Source organism: Erinaceus europaeus, chromosome 4 (genome assembly GCF_950295315.1).
Source record: "Erinaceus europaeus chromosome 4, mEriEur2.1, whole genome shotgun sequence".
Lineage (NCBI taxonomy): Eukaryota > Metazoa > Chordata > Mammalia > Eulipotyphla > Erinaceidae > Erinaceus > Erinaceus europaeus.
The window spans coordinates 130063196-130076436 of record NC_080165.1 but is presented as its reverse complement, the minus strand read 5'-3'; the positions used below and the strand labels follow the sequence as shown (position 1 = coordinate 130076436).

General features: G+C 37.4%; 1 long non-coding RNA gene across 3 annotated transcripts; it reads left to right on the top strand.

Moving 5' to 3' along the window:
- The first annotated feature begins 512 nt into the window (after positions 1 to 512).
- On the top strand, positions 513 to 7883 carry LOC132538322 (uncharacterized). 3 transcript variants are annotated; one of them, XR_009549717.1, is made up of 3 exons: positions 513 to 697; positions 1431 to 1494; positions 7704 to 7883. It is a non-coding gene; the product is annotated as an uncharacterized LOC132538322 (long non-coding RNA). The 3 variants fall into 3 exon arrangements; XR_009549718.1 differs by lacking the exon at positions 7704 to 7883 and adding an exon at positions 3515 to 3577; XR_009549716.1 differs by lacking the exon at positions 7704 to 7883 and adding an exon at positions 2532 to 2662.
- The last annotated feature ends 5358 nt before the right edge of the window (positions 7884 to 13241 follow it).

Here is a 13241-nt window from a genome sequence, read left to right as displayed (position 1 = left end):
TCTTGCACAAACTTAAAACACAAACATCACAAAAGCTCTCTGTAGTTTGGATCCAACATGTCTCTGTCTATTTGGATAAAGACTATTGGATGCACATTTTTTGGTGAACTGTCAACAGCAAAGCATGAAAACAGATGTGTTTCTGCTATTTTCATTATTTGGGAAATAAAAACAGCTGTGCTAGGCTTGAGTGTCAGGAAAGTTCTCAGTGAAACCTTCACACTCTTGGAGTTGGAAAACTTGGCAGTGTAGACCAGGTTTTACACCATTAATATCTTCAAACAGGACCAATGGGGGACGATCTGTGGGTGTTTTTCAATGTTCCATAGCTTTCTGGAGTTATTCAGTGTTCATGGTATCAAAGTTCAGTATGGAAATTTATACTTAGTTTTATGGTTTTTATTGGTAGAAAAATAGTTAAGAAAGATTATTTCAGAAATGAAATGTGTTAGAATAAGACAGTTTATTATTTAGGATATACTGACTATGATATCATATTTGGGTGTGACAAGAAGCACTGAAGAGTTTGCTTCCACATAGTCATAATAAGCCTATCTGCTCAAGGAGCACCAAATATATCTTTTTCTAGACAGCACACACATTAAGGAAGATATTCAATGTGGTGAAAGAAAAATAAATCCAAGGTTAAAAACAGAATCTTCTTGTATGCACTTGCAACTCTGACAGTAACCAGATGGTAAGTTGTTTGCATTGAATTGGTGTTGTTTTTTTTTCTTTTTGTGCAGAATGCCTATTTCTGGTTCAGTTTGGAAAATTTGTCACAGAAGTTTGCTTGCCTCAAGTTTTCTCTTCTTTCTAGAGGCATCTGGCATTTGTGTTTGTGTGAAGGATATGTATATGTATATGTATATGTATATGATTATGTACTTAATTCTGTTTTTATAGAGAGAAAACAAAAAGGTATTCCTTTTCAAAAAGAGTAGTCTAAATAAGAAAATTATGACATTAGGTTTCTCTGTGTTGATCTGAAGTTTCAGCTGTTGCTGTACTGGTGATCAGGGTAAAAAATAATCTCAGAGAGACTGGTAAAAGAGAACAGTGATGTATTTACACCGATTTTCTAGACACTATCTTTATTAGTAGAATCTTGAGAAATTTTCACAAGGGGAGGAATAAGACCAAGAATGAGTAGACTTTAACTTGACTACTCAGACAAACCACTAAGCACAGGAAAGTATACACTTTGTGTTTTCATAAAAATAAGAAAAATGCTATACTCTTTTAAGGTAACTAATTGAGCATAGCTCAGCACTGTAACCTTAATAAGGACCTCCCAGTTACAGAAATAGTTGCAGGTGTTTCTAATAAATTTTTTTTTAATTTTGTTCTGTCTCATCATTCATTTTCACAAAAGGCTGGCATGCCAGAACCTTCTAAAACCTTTTGATATTCCTTTCTTCTTGTTGTAGATCTCAAATGACTCAGATTATGAAGTGGTTTTAAAAGAAAAATGGGGAAGAAGACCAAAGTAAGGTATGCATTCCAAAAAACTTTGTCATGAACTCGGAAACTCCTGCCTACAGAAACAGCTGGGGAAAGCTACTCAGTTTTTCTTTCCCAGGTGAAATGTTTTTTGATTCTGCAAGTTAAGCTTGTATGATAATTTTCTGTACTCAAGTCTTTCTTTCATTGTTTCTCTTTTTTCTTTTATATCTGGTTTTCAAATGATGTAACATTTATAACTACTAGCTTATGCTTGGCCAAGTCTGTATAAACTTAATGTTAGAAAATAGTTATTAAGGGCCAGATGGTGACACACCTGGTTGAGTTCACATGCTACAATGCACAAGGACCCAGGTTCAAGCAAGCCCCCTGCCTCCATTTGCAAGGGGAAAGCTTCACAAGTGGTGAAATAGAACTTCAGATGTCTCTGTTCCTCTCCCTCTCTGTCTCTCCACTCTCTTCTCAATTTCTCTCTGCCTCTACCCAAATAAATAAATAAATAAAATATTTTAATGGCAAAATATTTAGGCAAAAGAAAATAGTTATTAGAATTTCTGGTTCAAATGTATTGGGTGCTTGACTAACTATAAACTTTCAAACTAAAGATTCATTGTAAAGTAAAACAGGGACTGAATGGTGGCACAACTATTTGAATGCATAGGTTATCCTGTGTAAGGATAACATATCCTTACTATGTGTAACATAGTTTCAAGCTGCCCCCCCAACCTGCTAGGGGAAGCTTCACAAGTGGTGGAAGAGTGCTGCAAGTGTCTTTCTCTTTCCCTTTTTGTGTCCTTTCTTACCTCTCCACTTTTCCCTGTCTCTATCCAAAATATATAAATAAATAAATTTAAGTAAATAAAGTAATATAAATTTAGTCAGATCCTAATTTTTAAAGACCACATTTCAAAAATAGTATGTTCAGATTGTCCCAATTTATATTCTGATTATAGAAATGTTGACTGTAGATTGGAAGGGAACCTAGTAACCTCTTCTCAGTGAGAGAAGAGTAAATGGCTGATGGCAAAGGGGAAAATATAAGTGGTCTCAGACTCTTCTTTTTCCAGGCAATACCTCCTTAGAACTGTAAATGGCCACACTTTCATCTCCACCCTTAAGACCTAGTGGAGGCAACTTAGAAGCTTTTCTACCACACATTCTTTTGTTGGAGTCCATAACATTGGGTTTGATCTAAATCTTGTATGAATTCAGACATTAATGTAAAGAAAGATTCAGATTCCATACTATTCTCATTCTCGACTGCAAAACCTGCATTAAGAGTCCCTCAATTTCCTTTTCCCAGGCTTGATGAAACATTGGTCCCTAAAGGACCCGGCGGTCATCTCCCCCCCCCCCTCCATTTTCACAAAAGGCTGGCATGCCAGAACCTTCTAAAACCTTTTGATATTACCTTCTTGTTATAGATTTCAAATGACTCAGATTATGAAGTAGTTTTCAAAGAAAAATGGGGAAGAAGATTAGCAAAATAAAGTATGCATTCAAAAAGTTTTGTCATAAACTCTGAAACAACTCCACCCCTTTGTTTTTGTTTTGTTTTTTTTTGCCTTCAGGATTATCCCTGGGGCTAAACGCCTGCACTACGAATCCATGGCTCCTGTGGCATTTATTTATTTATTTATTTATTTTTGATAGAACAGAGATAACTTGAGAGCGGAGGGGAGAGGAAGACAAAGAGGGAGAGAGACACCTGCCAATCTGCTTCACCGCCTGTGAAACACCATCCCACCCCCAACCCCTGCACGTGGGAACCAGGGGCTCAAACCAGAATCCTTGTGCACTGTCCTTGAACTTCATACTATGTGCGCTTAACCTGTGTGCCACTGCCCTGTGGGGACTGGGTCTTCTGACATGACCGTTGGGAGAGGAGAGATCTGAATTTGATAGACTGGGTTAGATATATGTTAAAACTCAATTTGATAAGAACAAAGACAAGAAAAGAGACTCAAAGAGCCTCAACAATTCATGCCTGCAGTCTCTGAATAACAACAATAATAATATAAATTAAGCTATATTATATTTTTTGTTGTAGGATAAAGTTTAAGGAAATTTCAACTTGATCCAGAAGGCTATGACACAGGAGTTAGGAAGTTCTGAGTATCTTATAACCTTCCCCATTTTCCCCTGAACTTATCTCACTTTTCCCATTCCCATGCCCCCCAAAACACAATTTTACTGGGGAGATAATGGCTTATAGGACAATTGTTGACAGATGAGTACGGTTTCTTATTTTCTTCTTATGACATTGGATTTCTTCTTGTTCTGAAGTTTCAACTCATGCTGTACTGGTGGTCAGGGGAAAAAATTAATAAACTCAAAGGTACTGGTAAAAGATAATACTGACATATTTACACAAGTTTTCTAAGTACTATCTTTATTGATACTATCTTGTGAAATTTTCGCAACAAGAAGAATAAGACCAAGAATGAATGCAATTTAAATTGACTCTCAGTTGGACAAATCACTAACTTGCACACCACTACCATAACCTACCAAGTGTCCTGTGTACTCCCTGCCCTCTCTCACAATTTCTTCTTAATCCAGAGGCTTTTATTTTCCTGAAATATATGTCACCTAGTCCAGGTTTTACTGTTTCCCTTTTCTTGCCTTGTGTCTTAAGTTACATCATCTGTTCTTTGTCTTTTTCTTTTAGGCTATTCTCACTTAACTTGTTCCTTCAAGTTCCATTCATGATACTTTAAAGGAGAAGATTTAATGATTTCTAGCTGATTAATTGTACATTGTGTATTTTTAAATTTAATTTTTTATTTATAAAAAAGAAACAATGACTAAACCATAGGATAAGAGGGGTACAACTTCACACAATTCCCACCACCAGAACTCTGTATCCCATCCCCTCCCCTAACAGCTTTCCTATTCTTTAACTCTCTGGGAGTATGGACCCAAGGTCATTGAGGGGTGCAGAAGGTGGAAGGTAATTCTGTAATTACTTCCCTGCTAAACATGGGCATTGACAGGTGGATCCATACTCCCAGCCTGTCTTTCTCTTTCCATAGTGGGGAAGGGCTCTGGGCAAGCAGAGCTCCAGGGCACATTGGTGGGGTTGTCTGTCCAGGGATGTCTGGTCGGCATCATGCTAACATCTGGAACCTGGTGATTGAAAATAGAGTTAACATACAAAGCTAAACAAATTGTTGACCAATCATGGAACTAAAGGCTGGAATAGTGCAGATGAAGAGTTGGGGGCCCTCCATTGTGTATTTTTATTAACCACTAATCTCATCAATAGCTGGACATCTGGGTTTAGTGACCAAAATGAGTAAAGAACTCATAAAACTCAGCAGCAAAAAAAAAAAAAAAAAAAAAAAAAACAAAGAAAGAAAAAAGGAAGAGAGTATGGATAGATCTACCTTCTGCAACCCACAATGACCCTGGGTCCATGCTCCCAGAGGGATAGAGAATGGGAAAGCTATCAGGGGAGGGGGTGGGATATGGAGACTGGGTGGTGGGAATTGTGTGGAGTTGTACCCCTCCTACCCTATGGTTTTGTTAATTAATTCTTTCTTAAATAAAAAATAAAAAAAGAATAGATACAGTGGGTACAGTGAAGAGAGAGAGAGAAAAAAAAGAAATTTTACCAAAGAAGAGATCCAGATGGCCAATACACGTGGAAAAATAAGATACTCGCAGTCACTGATTATTAGAGAAATATAAATGAAGACAATTAAATAACCGTCCCTCTTTTTACCCCCCACCCCTACTCCTATTTGTATAAATGCTCCCTGAAGACAGAAGGTTGAGGAACTGAGTTCAGCCTTGCCTTAACCTGAATTATGGGTTTGAAAAGCAGTAAATGGGAAGTTTAACCTCTTTGCAAAAGCTGGTGAGACAGTTTCTGACTTTTGTAGCACTGGGCAGTATTTCCTGTTATGTTTCATGCACTGAACTGAAGGTACACACTCCAGTCTTAGAGTGTGAGCCTCCCTCAAGATCAAGGTCTCTCCATCATATTCCTAATTTCTTCTTGAAGTGGAACTTTTATTAGCTATCCTGTTCTCTAATACCTTCTTATTTTCACCTATAGGTTTGGAGTTTGAGATTACAGTATAAATAAATGTCTCCTATCTTTTGAAAACAGTTCCATTTTGACCTTATTTCCTCATTTATTTATTATTAAAATTTATTTATTTATTTTCCCTTTTGTTGTCCTTGTTTTATTGTAGTTATTATTATTGTTGTTGATGATGTTTTTGTTGGACAGGACAGAGAGAAGTGGAGAGAGGAGGGGAAGACAGAGAGGGGGAGAGAAAGACATCTACAGACCTGCTTCACCACTGTTGAAGCAACTCCCCTGCAGGTGGGGAGCCGGGGGCTTGAACCGGGATCCTTTACGCTGGTCCTCGCGCTTCGTGTTACACGCGCTTAACCCGTTGCACTACCGCCCGACTCCCTTCTCTTTTATTTATTGACTGGTCTTTCTTGTTTCTTTCTCTGAAAAGAACATAGCAATGTTTACTTACTCTTTCATCATTTTCTTCATTCCCTCTTCAGCCTACTGCTATCTGGTCTCAACATGTCTGTAGTTCTCTCACACCACTCCTGTGAGTCTTATTTTACTTCTGACTTTCATTTTTAGTTTCACCAGAGACTATTTTTTTCTCCCATATTCTGAAATATTGATGTTCCTTACATTTTCTTCTTTAGCATATACTTTATATGAGTGACATCATTTTTGTGTCAAGGTTTTATATATTTCCTGTTCACAAAACAAAACAAACAAAAAAACCTTGTAATGGATTTATCTATTATAGTCTTCTCCTTAGAGAAAGTATCTAATATTTCCTCTTCTGCATATTTATACTAGGAATTCATACAGGCTTCTTTATCTTGATATCTCTTTCCTGTTCTACTTTCTCCCTTTTTCTTTGAGTATTTTTATTTACTATTGGATAGATACAGAAAGAAGTTGAGAGAGGAGGAGGAGATGAAGAATAAAAGTTTCATGAGTAAGTACTGCAGGTGTCTCTCTATATATATCTATCTCCATCTCCCTCTCCCTTCTTAATTTCTCTCTGAACTATCAAAGAAAAGGGGAAAAGGGGAAAGAAGGGTGTGCAAGGAGTGGGGGGGATGACCACCAGGAGCAGTGGATTCATCATGCAGGCACTAAGCCCCAGAAATAACAGTAGTTGACCATGAAAAAGAGAGAGAGAGAGAGAGAGTAAGAGAGAGAGAGAGAGAAAAGAGGAATGAAGAAAATAGAAGAGGATAGAAAAGGAAAGTGGGCAGGCAGTGACATACCTGGTTAAATGCACATAATTACAGTATGTAAGGACCCAGGTTCAAGCCCCCGGTCCCCACTTACAGGGAGAAAGCTTCACAAGTGATGAAGCAGTTCTACAGGTGTCTCTCTGTCAAAGACTGCATTTTCTTGCCTTCAATCTCTTGTTTCTATTATTTCTTCTCACTTAACCATCTTTCACTGTCTTCATTTAATGTTTGGTTGCCTTTGATGGTGTCACTTTTTTCATAATGTCTTCCTGACAATCCTTTAATAAATCTACTTTCCTAGATGGATAACATTTATGCCACTAATTTGTGGGGAATCTCACAGTATCTGATAAATATTCAAAACCAGTCAGGTTTTAAAGGTCAGGATAAGGGCATTTCTTTTTTATGATGACAAATATTTCAACCATTTATTCTATGAGGTATTATTCATTACTTTGAAGGTAGGGATGAAGAAGAAGGGGTGGAGCACAGAAACTAGTAAATAAGAAAAGTGATATTAGATTTTTAAATTGTCCAAAATTGTGTCTGTGTTTACTCCCAAATGAAATTGAAAATGGATACAGACTAAATATGTGGGTCATTGTATTGTCAAAGAATCTGTAAGTTAATTTGGAATCTGTAAGTCAGATCATTCTCTATCAGGAGAAGTAATAATGCAGAAACCTAGCAGTTCTTAAATATGCCTCACAGGGGACCAATAGACTAGAGAGAAACTCTCAAAGGGAAAAGCAGGAGCTCTTCAAAAAGAACAGAAGGAGAAGGAGCCAAACTGGGCAGACACCGAATCTATTCTCAGGTAGAGAATCTTTAGGGTTTTTGTTTGTTTGTTTATTTTTTATTGTTGCAGTTATTATTGTTGTCATTGTTGGATAGGACAGAGAGAAATGGAGAGAGGAGGGGAAGACAGAGAGGGGGAGAGAAAGATAGACACCTGCAGACCTGCTTCACCACCTGTGATTCCCTTGCAGGTGGGGAGCCAGGAGCTTGAACCGGGATCCTTGTGCCATTCCTTGTGCTTTGTGCCACGTGTGCTTGACCCGCTGAGCTACCGCCCGACTTCCCAGTCAGTTTGATTTCATGATAGCATCTGCAACTTAGTGGTTGAAAAGCATAAAGATACAAAGCAGAACAAATTAATAATCAGGAACCTAAAGGTAAGAATATAGCAGGTGAGATTTAGGGTCTTCATGTTGGAAGAAGCTAGGAAGTTTAGGTTTATTCTAATAGGTCCATGACTTTACTAATTTTTGCCTGAGCCCAACAGCTAACATGCAGGTGGGCTGACAGTCTTGTCTGGGAAGATGGATTCAGAGTTGGGAATAGGACTGCAAAACTGGATTAGGGGAGAGAGTATCTCCTAAAATGGGAACAGTATAAAAATACTGTTAACTGTAAACCTCATCGATCTGTCCTAGGGCCCATGTCTATTTATATTTAGCACAGGAGCCTGTGTAACCTCTGCATCCCTGTCAGTCTGAACTTAAACTCCATGGCCATACCTAGGAATACTCTAGGCTGCACTCATTTCAGGATCAGTCTCCCTCAAGTAGGAGAGTATGTTGACCCAGCTTCCCTTCAGAGATTGGGACAGTTTCTACCATTGTTCTGCATTAAGGGCAATGTCCTATAGAGGCTCCCAAGAGGGTTTATGATATTTTTCCTGATGTAAATGACTAGTGATGATGGAGAGTGAACTTTTAGAGGTCTGGGCCCATCATATCTGTATGGGAATCCCAGGAGTCCCTGACTAGGGCCCCAGAGGATTGGGTGGTCTGTTAGTGACCAATAGAACCATCATTAAAATGTTCCAGTCTCTTGCCTTTATCCAGCTTTTATATTACTTAGCTTATCTGACACAGTTTGACTTAGAATGATTGAGGGAAGTGAAATAGGAAGTAGGTGAGGAGATGATCTAGGTTTAAGTAGAAACTATTCTTTAGTTTTTACTCAAGAGTTTCCATAACCATGTAGATCCATGAGGAGTAATTTCCACTTTCTCTGGTTAAAATAGAGGCTTTGTGATAGTCTAATCTGATAGATGTCAAAAATTATGTAGGGTGGGATCAAATGTTTTCTCATGAGAAAACCAGATAGTTTAGTAAGTAGAAGGGTACATTTTGGTAGAGGAAAAAAATAATTGATCCCCAACATATGTATTCTTCACACATGGTAATAGAATTTTAATTTTAATAGTTAAAAATGTACTATTTGATTTTTATGTTCTTGTATAACTTTATTTTATATATTTTTGTATAATTTTCAAGAACATACAAAGAAAAGTGTACATTTTTTTAGTCTCCCTTGCAGGTGATTATGGTTATAGACTTGGTCCTGGCTTTTAGAACAGAAAGAACATATGCAGGTGTGTCTCTGTTTCTCTCCCTCTCTATCTCTCCCTTCTCTGTATCTCTATAGAATTTCTGTGTGCCCCAATAGAATAAATTTATTTGTTTAATTGAGAGGTAAAAATTTAAAAAAATCTTATAGGACAAAGACAGAGCCCATGCTTTCATTATTTTCCATTAAAGGGATACCTTCCTCTTTCTCCTGTTGCTTTTTTCAGTTATTAACAAGAAGGGTCGGATCACAGATTGGACATAGATGAAAGATAGAGTTAGCTTGAGAAATCTAGGGAGAAGTTATGAAAGAACCGGAGCATAGTAAGTCAGGGATTTTCTTCAGTATGGACATCTGAAAAGTTTTGAAGCCCATTCCATTTGAATTTGGTAGATATACTAACCAGAAAGTCATATACTTCTCTTTTCCTTAACTACAGCCTCTGCTTTCCTGCCATGGGAGATTATATTATATTACTTGAATGTGCTCTGAATGGCATCACATGTATTGTATCCTTGCAAGGAAATGGAAATGGGATTTGATACACAGAGATGTGTGAAGACAGGCAGAGATTTGAGGGACATAGTTACAAATCAAAGACAACTAAGAAAAGCTTGCAGCCACTAGAATTTAGGAGAAAAACAGAATGGACTATCTAGAACCTTTATCAAGGCCATGACTCTTATATACTTTTTTTTTTTTAACTTCTATCTTCTAGAACTGTGAGGTGATAGATAGGTATTGTGTTATACCAATGTGTGTGTGTGTGTGTGTGTGTGTGTGTATGTGTGTGTTTTGAAACAATTAGCCAGTTATGACTATGCAATGTATATTGGAAGTGTTTTCTTTTACATTGAGTATATGCCAAGTTTATTCATTTACTATTTCTTTAACTCATCCAGTAGCTAAAGCTGTTTTTAGGTGATTGACTGTGTGCTTGTGTATGTGTAGTCAAGCTGACTTTGCTTTTTTAGACTTTAATTTAATATTATGGTAGCGTTTCTGAAATGCCTTATTCCTTCCTATCTTCCATAGTTTCTGTCCTTCTTTCTTTTGTATGTAAGAAAAGGGAAGAGAAAAGAAAAGGAAAAAAGAAGTGGGGGGAAGGAAGGGATAAAGGAGGAGAGAAGAAGGAAGGAAGAAGCTATGAGTAAGTTAATTATTTGAAGTGATCTCATTTATTAGCACTGTTCTGTGCTGATACTTGCAAGTTCAATTATTACTCCACCTGGCCTGGCTGTGTGACAGACATTTGATGTATGAAAGATTTTACAATGCATTTTATTATTGTAAGCATTGCAGAGGTCTTTACTAAGGTCATATCCATGATAAACAGACCATATGTTTAAAGGAAGTAAACAGCTGCAATTCAGAAGTCAGCAAGCTGGCCTACAGTCAAGGGCAATCAAGGTCTCAGCTATCATTAGCCTATGCTTTGCTGAGGGAGACATATAAGAGATGTATGGACAATAGCTGACACACATTACATTGTGTTTTTATCCATCTCTTTTACAAACTATGCTTCATCATACTGACTCTATCAGTGTAGCCTATGGAAAAAGGGAGGGGACAAATGCTACTTCAGGAAGAAGGAAAGTAGGCCGTCAGGGTCTGGCAAGATAGTTCATCTGAGCGCACCTGCTTGAGCATGCATGCAACCCAGGTGTGAGCCCTTGGTAGACCACATGGGGATATGACTGTAGTGAGGGAAACTTCAGTGTTGTAGCATCTCTTTCTGTCTGAGAAAGTCAATGACTGTTGTAGTAAAATCCTAACAATCATAACAACAAAAAAAGGCAGCCAGCCTCCCTACCCCTTTTGCTTATCAGTATTAGAAAGAAAGGAGAGAAAGAAAGAAAGGAAGGGAGAGAGAGAGAGAGAGAGAAAAAAAAGAAAAAAAGAGAAAAGATGAAACAGAAATAGTTCTTAAAGTCAGACACTGGCTTTTAAATGGAGAAGAGTATAAGGATTCTGGCCCTAATCTCCATTTAGCCTCTGAGAGGAGTCTATTGAGCAGAGTGGTCACACAAATATTGTGGAAATATTGGGTGGGGAAGGTAGCATAATGGTTCTGAAACAGTCTTTCATGCTTCAGGTATTAGATGTCCCAGGTTTAATCCCCCACAGCACCACAGACCAGAGTGGAACAGTGCTCTGGTTAAAAAAAAAAAAAATCACTGCAGGTGGGGCGCATAGGCAGATTTTTTTTTTTTTCTCTTTCTGATCCTCTTCCAGGTCCTGTGCAATTTAAATGCTGAGCTGACAAGTTTGGTTCTTGGCCAAGCCACACAGCCTCACCACAAATTCTTTAGGTAGAAATGTTAGCAGCAGATACCTGCAGAGAAAGCTCACAAATGAGACGGAACCAATCTTAGTTCACTGGATTTCAGCCATTACACAAATAAACTAGTGTAGAATGGTGGATAAGGCATGAGTTACTGAGTCAATAGCCTGGGTGTATATAGTAATCTGATACAGTAATTTGCACAAATAACATTGCTTCTCTCTTCCTCAGTGTATATATATTCATCTATATGTAAAAGTATTTACCTTACGAAGGTGTTGCAAACATTAAGTTAAACAATTCATCCAGTCAATTAGAATGATGCTTGGGTTATAGTCATAATCCATTAAACAAATATGAGAGACCTGAGAAACAGTGTAAAGTCAGAGAGTCCCCATTCCATATTACTTTAAGGTATATAAAACTCTCCTTCTCCTACTTGAGGAAGTCAAGGAGTTCAGGAGCTTCAGTCAGAAAATGGAGTAATGGCATCAAGCAAGTCTAAAGATGCCATTTATACCCTTGAATTTCATCAACTTGTTTATGTCTTTGTTTATGTGCCAGGGATCAAATCTAAGACATTGTATACGTGAAAAATGTGGAAAAACTGAGCTACCTTCCCAGGTTTAATTTAATTTTAAAGGTAAGTACAATTTCTTTTTTATTTTATCTTGTTGTTAGTGGAATCTGAAGGCAGAGACATGTGTAGCACCAAATTATTTAATAGCAAAAATAAATAAATAAATAAATAAATAAATACGTAAAAGCCTGGTGGTCTGGGAGGTGGGACAGTGGATAAAGCGTTGGACTTTTAAGCAAGAGGTTCCAAGTTTGATCCCCAGCAACACATGTACCAAAGTGATGTCTTTTCTGTTCTTTCTCTCTCTCTCCTCTTAGCTTTCTTATTTATGAATAAATAAAATATTTTTAAAAAGAAAATAAATTTCTGCTTTTTTTTCTTTTGCAATTTTTACCACAGTAAAATTGTGGTAAAATTTGTGGCACTAAACTCCTAGTAAATTATTTAACATATTCTAGTAGTAGTGGTGTGTGGTGTGTGTGTGTGTGTGTGTGTGTGTGTGTGTATGTGTGTTGTAAAACACAAATTGTTTTTCACTGAAGTGTTGAAATGATATATGTTTACTGGTAGTAAAGGAGCAACTTTAGGGGCAAGGAAGGCACTTCCTGAAATGTTGATATTGGGGTTTAGACTTAAAGTTCAGAGGAAACAGGTTTACTTATATTTGGATCAAACCCTTTGCAGATAGATGGAACAGCCTGTGGCCAGAATGAAAATTAAGGCACATCTTTGAATAAACTTATAGGTCATAGCAGGGAGTCTAAATTTTATAATAAATAAATAAACAAACAAACTAATATGCACTCAACCAGCTGCGCCACCACCAGGCCCCTTTCATAGATTGCCTGACACCAAACAGTTATACATCTTGAACAAAAGAATGTAATTTTATGAAGACTTCTAGAGATTGTAAGGTGGATATTGAAATAACAAACTGTGTAAAGATGATAAAGTGAGAAAACAAAGTGTATCAAAAGGATACGGTATGATGAAGACCTGGAATCACAATGATGCTGTGTTCAGTGACTCATGCTCTAACCTGGTGGTATACAATAGAATATAATGTAGGTAACATTCGGCACTTTAAACTGCTATCTTTATTTAAACATAAAAGGTAACAGATAAGAAGGATTTTATTGCCCCTAAAGTTGCAGATAAGAATGATTTTATTGGGAAGCAATTACAGAAACCAGACCTCCCAGCTTCTGCACCCCATAATGATCATGGGTCCATACTCCCAGAGGGATAAAGAATAGGAAGCTATGAAAGGAGGGCATCGGATACAGAGTTCTGGTGGTAGGAATT